This window comes from Montipora capricornis, chromosome 13 (assembly GCF_036669925.1).
Source record: "Montipora capricornis isolate CH-2021 chromosome 13, ASM3666992v2, whole genome shotgun sequence".
NCBI lineage: Eukaryota > Metazoa > Cnidaria > Anthozoa > Scleractinia > Acroporidae > Montipora > Montipora capricornis.
Genome location: NC_090895.1, coordinates 46,910,146 through 46,920,145, shown reverse-complemented (window position 1 = coordinate 46,920,145; position 10,000 = coordinate 46,910,146). Strand labels below are relative to the sequence as shown.

At 36.4% G+C, this 10,000-nt stretch overlaps 1 protein-coding gene across 3 annotated transcripts in view; it reads left to right on the top strand.

Moving 5' to 3' along the window:
• Nucleotides 1-10,000, top strand: part of LOC138030019 (dedicator of cytokinesis protein 9-like) — a 62,715-nt gene that overhangs the window by 11,283 nt on the left and 41,432 nt on the right. Inside the window, exons 5-9 of one of the 3 annotated variants that reach the window (XM_068877870.1) lie at nt 12-132; nt 1,120-1,197; nt 6,961-7,601; nt 8,595-8,809; nt 9,527-9,620. The gene's annotated coding sequence lies outside the window, so the exon portion shown is untranslated. Of the gene's footprint in view, nt 1-11; nt 133-1,119; nt 1,198-2,548; nt 3,218-3,697; nt 3,797-6,960; nt 7,602-8,594; nt 8,810-9,526; nt 9,621-10,000 lie in introns of those variants that run through there. The other 2 variants (XM_068877872.1, XM_068877871.1) reach the window with 2 other exon arrangements.

Here is a 10,000-nt window from a genome sequence, read left to right as displayed (position 1 = left end):
TCTTCTTGCAGTTGACTCTGGTATTGATGATGATTATGATGATTGATGCGGAGGATGAGGAGGAGGAGAATGAGGATCGTGATGATAGTGATGAAGACGGGGAGCTGTCAGAATCAGTAATGACTTCATTAGGTGGGCAATGCTAATTTTGTTTGCACCCTTCAAGTTGATATGTCTTAATTTACATCAAAACTTTTCTAAATGGGAAAAATGATCTACTTTAGAACAGTGTCTGCATGGCTAAAGACAAAATGTGTGTAGCTCATTAATGGTTTTTAAAAGTAGCTGCACCAACATCATCTTTTTCAAAAGTAAAGAAAAAGAAGGCTCTTGTTTTTAAGGACTAGATGAGAGATTGCTTATGAACTTGAGGGCCATATAAAGTAAACTTGTTACGTACCTTTATTGGTTAATTAATATAATTTGTATTGTATTGCAGTATGCAATTTGATTGAAAGGACATTGAGCTCCATTTAACTCCAAAAATTGATTCTTATTCAATAATTACAGTTGTACATGCTGTTTTTCAATGAGCAAATTACAGGCTGAGTAAACCTGGAACAGCCTTTCTGTGCAGTACTTTGTGAGTGTGTGTGGTGTAAAGGGGGAGGGGGAGAGGGGATATAGACCTCTAACAAATGTGGGAATGTTTCATTTTTTAAATTTTGTTTTGCATTGAGGAATGGGTCCTAATGGAAAGGTCCTGTTAAAAACCAACAAGCAAGCTAGTAATAACAGTTTGGACCTAGAGGAATGTGACTTTGAAAGGCAAAATGGATACTTTAACAGCTGAAAACGCACGGACACTGAACGAGTAACAAACGGTTTTGAAATTGTGTGAAGGGTTCGCACGAATGGATCATCAATATCTCCAAGCGAACTGCCTATATACCATTCAAATAGTTTAGGAAAATTCGTAAACGGATCAGTTAATTGATCAAACTCTCGATCAGCATCGAACGATTAAGTTGCTTAGTTTGTTTTAGATGTCCCAGTGCGCAACTTGCTCTCCAGTAGGGCGGTTTTTGTACCATCACCATGTGATCACAAGCTGCAAAAGGCCCATTATACAGTAATTGTTTTAACAGGTCTTATACTGCTTCTCATATTCTTATTTAGTACGAGACAAACACCAGCAAGACCAGGGGTATGCTTTACTTAGATGCATGTACATGTACATGTACACACATCTCAAAGGTATTGTCTGGGGCAATTTTTACATGTATAATACAGTGTACAGTGTACCTTTAAAAATAATATAGTTACATCTATTAGAAACATTTCTCCATTCTGATTGGCGAATTGAAATGCAGTTCTAGCTAATTGTTAAAAATCTTCAGAGACTCCGCAAAACACAGCTGGCAATTTTAATACTTTAATTTATACTCAAAACATTGAGAAAGTAAAAATGGAAAGACTTAATACATGTAGTATTAATATTTTCGTGCAACTGCCACCTATCAACTCGCCCTGGTGAAAAACCTCAGAGGATCCTTGAAGATCTTCAAGGATCCTTAAAGATCCTCAAGGACCTGCAAAAGATCTTTGAAGATGAGGATCTTTCAAGGATCCTTGAAGGATCTTTGAAAGTTCTTTAAAGATCTTCAATTGCAATTAGGAGTTGTAAAGATCCCCAAAGAGCCAGTGAGGATCCTGTGAGGATCTTACAAAGATCCTAGTGAGAATAAGTTTCAAAATCTTGGTAAGGATCCTTACAGATCCTCAAGAATTCTTTGAGAATCTTTCAAGGATCTTGAAAGGATCTTTTGACTGATCTTGAAAAGATCTTTATTAAGATCTTTGAAGATCCTTGATAAATCCTCTATTAATCTTTAAGGATCTTTCAAAGATCTTTGGAAAGATCTTTGTAATCTAATCAAAGAGGTCTTTCAAAGATCTTCATGACATCCTTGAGGATCTTCATGGATCTTGATAAAGATCTTTTCAAGAACAGTCAAAGGATCTTTTTAGGATCCTTGGAAGATCCTCAAACAATTCTCGAGGATCTTTTAGGATCTTTATAAAGATCCTTTGAGGATCAATCAAAGGATCTCCTTAGGATCCATGAAAGATCCTCAAGGAATTCTTGAGGACCTTAATGGGATTTCTATCAGGATCCTTAAAGATCCTCAAAGATCTAAGACAGATGTTTGGGGGAACTCAGTAATTACAATGAAATTAGTTACCATTGCATCTTTAAAGGGGGTTCTTGAACACCATTAAGATTTTAAAGGGATTCATCTTAAAGATCTTTTCGGGATTTTTTTAAAGGATCTTTTTTGGGAGTCGTCTTCAAAAGCTTTAGGGAGAACCTGTTGATGCCTCAATTAAATAATGTCCTGTACCTTTTTTGTCTCAAGAAGTTATTAAAGGTTGTGACTGTCGAAACTGAGAAATAATCTAAAGGAGTAAAAGGAGTTCATTTATACCAATTAATAGAAAAATTAGTGAAACAAAAACCCAATTGCGTTATGTTGCACGGTACCTTATTAGATTTTATCAATATATTCTGACTAAAGAATCATTTTATTAAAATTTTATTAAATAACAATGGGTTAAGTGACAAGAACCGGAACGCAAAACATCACTAAAGAAAGTGCTATTGCTCTTGTTTATACAAGGATCATTACTTCATTGTCTAGCCAAAAAATGCATCAAATACAAATAAACCAATTGTTTGTTCTATAAGAGATCGTTTACTTATTTACATGCACTAACTTAAAATGAAGTTAACATTAAGTTGCATGTCCAGTCTGAAAACATTGTAACCTGACCGTCAGCTCATCTATCCCAGTTATAATTTGAAGAAAACCATCGTCCAAAACTTGGAAACGGAAGTGAAGTGGGAGCAATGGGTGACGCATGTTCTGTTTCACTTCACTGAGATTACTAAAACTTAAACTTTCTCAAAGCAAGCTTCACTTGATGACCTTCGAATGACTTTCTTCACTTTTCAGTATGGCGTTTGTTCTTGAACCAGCGGGAAAAACCCTTAAACGATCCCCTCGAACATCATTGAAGATCAGCCATCTTGGATTTGAGCCGCTCTGGTCAGCAGTAGGCCAGCACCAAAAATTGCGGGCTCACACCAGCCACAGATCGATGGCGGTTATTTCGATTTTCGGTTTACTGCAAGTCCTTATCATATTTTAGTTCTTTTACAATGTAAAATGCTTGTCCACCGGAAGGAATTGCTGATAATAACTCACCTAAAGAGGTAAGCGTTGGATAAAACAATTTTGATGCTAATTCCATGGGCTTTTGTCCTATAAATCAAAGTGCAAGTAATGCTCTATAATTTATAAGCTTAATACAAAGTGCGGGCGTTGTAACGTTTTGCGAAGTGTCTTTCTGTTTACAAATAACGAAGCTTGTAGTGGAAGGTTTTCATAATCCTTCAGAAAAATAACCGACAAAAAGCGAAGCCAAGGAAATGGACATTCACATTGAATTTAATTATCCCGGTTTAAAACGCAAAAGAACGCTTGATTTAGTTACATTGAGTCTGATCTGAGTGTTCCTACATAAACAGCCAAATGTTGACACTTCCATTGGGTGCAGAGATTTCTTCTGGGATATGGTGCATGAAATTTCATGATAAGTGGTCTGTAATTGGTGACCAAAGTCCACGATATTCTGTTATGTAAGCAATGAGAACCCAGATTTAAAAAATATATATATGCTTCTTTTGTTTTAGACTCCATTGCTGTTGTACTCAAGTCACCATTAAACCACTGCAATGAGCACTTTTTATAGCATTGTAGTCAAGTTGTCACTGCCTTGAATTTTTGAAGAGGTTGGAAAAAGACAATAATTATAATACTATGTATCTTTAAATCGCATTGTCCAGAGGAAACCAAGCTTAGGTACAAAGCGAAAAAAATGTTGTAGTTACTCTAATCCTGTAAGCTAAGCTTATGTTAGGTATTATTATGCAACAACTACAGTGATGGCAATGACGGTGTACAGAAATAAAACAGGAACCCACATATAAGAACTTTTACATTAGTAAGAACGTTTTTGGCTAAGACAGTCCTATTTTAGCCTACAATTTTGAAATGGATTCTTATTAATTTAGTCAAACACTGAATACACAAATTTAATATAACAAGCTCTACAAGTACCATGCTTTCCCAGCAGCAACATAGTACCATTGTTTTAATGTTGCTTTAGTTTTGTTCTGTTTATCATGCAAATCTTTGTACAAACTTCAGAAATGGCCCAAAATAGGCCATACCCACCAATGACAAAACCTCATTATTTTATTCTAAGAACCTGAGTACAGTCTGTAGCCTAGCCTTAGCCTACAGACTGTAGCTTGGAAAAACTTGGTTCTTACACTGTATAATTTATTTAGGTTTTTACTGTACCTTTATCAAGCAAATATTGTCACTGTAGTATTAAATATATGACTTACATGACTTGTTCACAATGGAGGGAAAAAAATAATAATTAGTGTGGGGTTGCAACTGCTGTAATAGAAGGGCTGGAAGCAAAAACCTAGTAAGTGACAATGTTTGGCCAACTTTTAGTGCTGAAAACTGGTCCAAATTTTGCAGGTTGACTGGAAATGAACTTAAGAACATTGCTCTGGTAATTTTTTATGCAATTTGAGCTTTATTTTCAAGAAATAAGCTATGCAAAAATACAATTGGCTTCCTGTTTGAAAACAATGGAATCAGAGAAGCGGCACTTACCTTTTATTGTTCCATTAAAATTTAATGGCAAGTATAAACTAATATGACTGTGTGTCGATAGCTCAACTGAATGATATGCACAGCAAAGTACACGACAGGTCGGTGGTTTGAGCCACTGATCAGAGTTATTTATTTATTTTTTTGTGCATGTCTCATGTAACTTAAATTTAACAAAGATCGATAAAATCGCAGAGAAAATCAAGAAAAGAAAAACGAGAGAAACATCTCTGTGCAAACAAAAGAAAAATAATAAGTCTGATCGGTGACTCAAACCACCAAGCTGCTGTGTACTTCGCTGTGCGCATCATTCGGATGAGCTACCGACGCATAGAGTTGCATAAAGCTTGTGCTATTAAATTTTAATCAAACAATGAAAGGTAGGTGTTGATTTGCAAATGCAAAGCCAATAGTATTTTTGCATAGTTTATTTCTCGAAAAAAGCTCAAATCGGATAAAAACAATACCAGGGCAATGTAAGTTCATTTCCAGTCAACTTGCAAAATAGACTGTTTTTGCTTGTACATTTTGTTTTCCCAATACAGATTATGTCATAATACTCAGGAGGTTAATTGGTTTTCCTTTTTTCTTTTGTATGTAAATCCAGCCAGCCCCGTTTACGGGGATAAACCCCGATCAAAATTGGATTGATGATGAGGCAGACATATTCATGCTTGCATGCACTCTTTTTAATGAGCAAAACAAGGACTAATCCTCCTGAGTATTATCACATGATTTGTATTGGGAAAACAAAATGTACAAGAGAAAAAGGTCTATTTAGGCTAGTTTTGTGCAAAACTAAAAATTGACCAAAAATTGTCACTTACTAGGTTTTTGTTTCCAGCCCTACATTATTGTATCCTTAATCTCCATTTTTTTTATGATTTTGACAATGATAAACACATCTATGCAAATAAAGAAAGTTTAAATGATGTTTGTGCCATATTGTTGTTGTTGTTGTTGTTGTTCACGGTACATGTAGTTAATAGGAATTGGCCATTTCCAAATTCACTTTAAATTAGCATGTTTCAGATTTTCCATATGACATCCTGGCACTTATCTTAACCGTGAGGTGAATCAAAGCCATAATTGGCAGTACTCTTGGTTCTTTAATGGAGCCCCAAACATCCTTGAAGATCATTGGTAAGAATACTGAATATACCCAAAATAATCACAAAGATCTTGACAAGATTTTCAAGGATAGATTAGGATCTTTGAAGATCTTTGGTAAGATTATTGAAGATCCTTACAGATCTTTGGTAAGATTCATAAAGATCTACAAAGATCTTAACAAGATCCTCAAAGGATCTTTTAAAATAATAAAGATCCTTGAGGATTTTTTTTAAATTCCTTGGTAACATTCAGGAAAGATCCACAAAGATCTTAACAAGATCCTCAAAAGATCTTTTAAAATCCTTGAAGATCCTTAAAGATCCTCAAGGATCTTTGGCAAGATTCTTGAGGTTCCTCAAGGATCTTGGCAAGATCCTTGAGGATCTTTAAGGATCTTGGCCGAGATCCTTGAGGATCTTTGCAAGGAATTTTGAGGATCTTTTCTAAGATCTTTATTAGGATCCTTGAAGATCTTTATGACGATCTTTGAAGATCCTTAAAGATCCTTTGAAGATTTTCACCAGGGCGATCTCAGAATGTTCTAGAACTGGTAAACATTACAGCATGTTTTTTAAGATAGCACGATCTTTTCTAAAAAAGTTCGTTTTCCCCGTCAGAAAATAATAATATCGTCACTGAACAGTTTACAACAATGTGCTGAGAGTGTAATTAAGGTCCCAACAGTAATACTGTGCAGAAAAGACTGAGGTAATACAGTGCAAAGATCGAACCAGCAAACAAACCAGCATTGTGATTGGTCAGTTATCAAGTAAATTCTCAGGTGGCCAATGAAATGTCAGCCCCTGATGGAGCAATCTTTGCGTGATTGCAGTGTGAAAATCCCTTCTCGAAATTTTATCTTAAAAATAAATTAAATCTCTTACAGGCACATTGATCTCAAAGTACCGACAGCTGTCACTCCACTCAGAAAAGTTAGATACTTTTTCCCTCAATTGAAGTAAAGCTAAAGACAGATTCTTTCAAACCAAAAGAATGATTCTGATCAGTAAATTCATGACAAGAGTTGGTTAATCTACTCAAAGCTGCCAACTTCAAATTTTATTGAAACCCCCCTTCATGCACATTACACTGTTACACTAACTGGCTGAGATTTAGCATTATATTAATTTTTGTCTTTGTTACATCTTTTCAGGGGGTGAAAGGACGAATGTATGGTTTTAGCGTCACATCCAAGACAAACTGTACAGTTTGATTGCTGACAGCCAGTCTGAAATGTACTCATGGATAACAGCATTGTGTAAAGTTACGGGAATTGATATGTACACAGGTGCAAATTAAGACTCCATCAGTCTTTGCGAGAAAGTTTTCAGAGTAGTAATTTACATCCAGAACTTCTTGAATTTGCCAGAGAAACAGAGGTGTTGAATGCAAAGCGAAGGAAGGATGGAAAAAAGAAACTCTTTTCTCTTGTCCATCACTTGGATAATAATGGTGCCTGTGACGTGTGAATTATCATGATTCAAGGATTGATGCAAAAGTGTTTCGTGAACATTTTGGTATGCGTGTGGTGGTGGAATGTGAGGATTTCAAGTGTCGTTTGTTGAGAACTGTAGCCAATGGATATGAAGTTAACATTGAACCATTTTTTATTCTATTTCTTTGTCTGATGCTAAAAAGTGAATAAAAATTTCTGAGGATTTTCGCTGTGATCTCAATGATGCATCTGCAATATGCTTCGAGTGTCAGACCTGATTGAGAATGGTCTCTCAAATGGCATTGTCAACCCTAGTGAAAGTCAGGAGGTGAAGTACAATGTACAGCTGTCCCAGGAAGGTAATAAATTAAAATAAAATGGGGGATTAGGAAATGGGAATTCAAGACAGCCTCGCATATTAGGGCATGCATAGAGAGCCGTTAAAAGTTATACTTGCTGCTCTGCAGCTACCTGCTAATTTCGAGAACAGGCTTGTCAGTCTTGTGCCTATTTCACCTGTACACCTATATGTCAGCACTTACAGGGTGTACATGTATGTTGCTCCTGCTCTCACCTGTTAGAAACTGGACAAAGTAATGCAGTTGCATGTTGGTTTCTTGTATGCTGCTTGCATCATAAACTCTAATTTGCACTTGTATGTACAAGGCGTTTATTGATTCTTTTGGATAGACATCGATTTCTGGACCAGTGCTTGTCTTACTGGAAATTGGGCTTTTAAGGACAGTGCCTACTATTGTTATTGCGCATATGTTCTGCGCATCTTGAGAAACTCGGATTTCCTATGGGTGGTGCTTATTAATGCCGGGATATTTTTGCGTGGTTAAAACTATGCAGAGAAAGCAGACCTTAGCAAGTGCTTTTGGTATCCAAAATGAAAATTGGGGATAACCATGCATTTTTCAGAGATAATTAAGTTTCAATTTGGAAAAGAACACCATACATTGCTTTGTATTTTACAGCTGTTTACAAATAATTTGCTGATTAATTATCTTCGAAAAATGCGTGGTTACCCCCATTTCCTTTTTGGATTTCAATAACACTTGTTAAGATCTGCTTTTCCTGCATATTCAGTAAACTGCACCAAAAATCCCTTTGAATTAGCAGGCACCGTCCTTAACCCATTCATCCCTGAAGTGGCCCCCATTGGCAACTCAAATCGTCTGGCTTATTAAAGACAGTGACAGTAAAATCTGTATTTGTCAAGTGACAACTCAAACAGTGAAACTTCAAGAGCCTGTAAATTTACCGGTACCAACACAATAGCAGCATCTAACTTGCTCAAACAAAAATTAATGAGTTGTCCCTGTGTTCTTGATAAATTATGTGATTAGGCAATATTCTCCATAACTGAACCCAACCAAGAGGTTTATTTGATGGTCAGAATAAAGAAAGTCTTTAATACGTGGCAGTATTGGTTCCTGTGTTGAACCATACCTCAAGTCTGGAGACACCAAAAAAGCTTCACAGAAAGCACACAAACTAGCTGAAATCTGCTGCAAGAGCCAGTACTGGGACAATATGGTATGCCATTCGGATGGACTGCTAGGTGAGTCTGAAGTGCATGTACAATGTAGGTGGCTCTGTGGTTTGAGCATCAAACTTGTTAGTGCAGTAAGTTGTGGGTTGTCAACTCTAGGCAAACCAACAGTTGGTGTAGAACCTCTAAATAACTCATGTGAAATTACTGCATTTTGTTACCAGATCTTCTTGCCCTTTTTGTTAAGAGGGTTATCAACTATTTGGTACATGTAAAGATGACCTGATCATCAGAAGTCAGGTCGTATTTACAATGTACAATTGTATTTTAGACAAACGCCTTAACAATGAAGCACACGAGTGTATTTTAGCGCTACTTATGAACAGAAGGCATATACGTCAGCATTCAAGGTTTTTGTTCTGACATTAAATTTTTCTAAGATGAATTGTCAACAGCAAGATACAATGATGATGACAGTGGCAATACCAGTATAGAAAAGAAAGAAGTTGTTTTCTGACCTAGCTCTGCATAGCAACTTCGTATAAAATGACCAAAATTAATAGTCTGTGGAAGAGTGCACATGAACAGAGCACTTGACAGGAGTTCTTAAACTTCTATAACTATGTGCACTCAGTGGAATTCAGACCATACCTTGGTATATATTGTACAGCTGTACTTGCAGATAACCTACTTTATGCTACATTCTCGTAGCAATTGTTGTCACCGTAAGCTTTCTATTGTATGAATGGATTTTTGCAACTGTTGAGTGAACTGTTGGTTTTGTAGTGTATTTACAAGAAGAAAAGGAAGTCCTGGATTCACTACACACGCATATGCAGCTGTGGTCCATCACTGTACAAACCCCACATTTTATGAAGAGGTCAGTCAGTCTCTGTTTGTTAGGTTCAGATACGCCTTCTCCACACTTCCTTTGTCCAGAAGTTTAAAGGAATGTTCTAGCCTTTTTTTGTTATCAGTTCTCTAACTTCCTTTCCAAGGGGTATTGTTGGCGCAGTGGTGAGAGTATTTGTCAACTATCGTTGTGTGTTTAAGTTTCGATTGCTGGAACCGAATTGAATTTGTTGGTGCCCTTCTCTGCTTCTCGCCTGGGTAGACCGGTTTATACTCCTCACTTAAAAAAACAAAAAAAAAAAAACAAAAAAAGAAAAACAATATGTGAATTGGTTCCCCTCAAATAGACTAGAGCGGTTTTCAATTGAGTGTAAAAAGTAATTAGCGAATTGCTTTGGTTTTGCATTA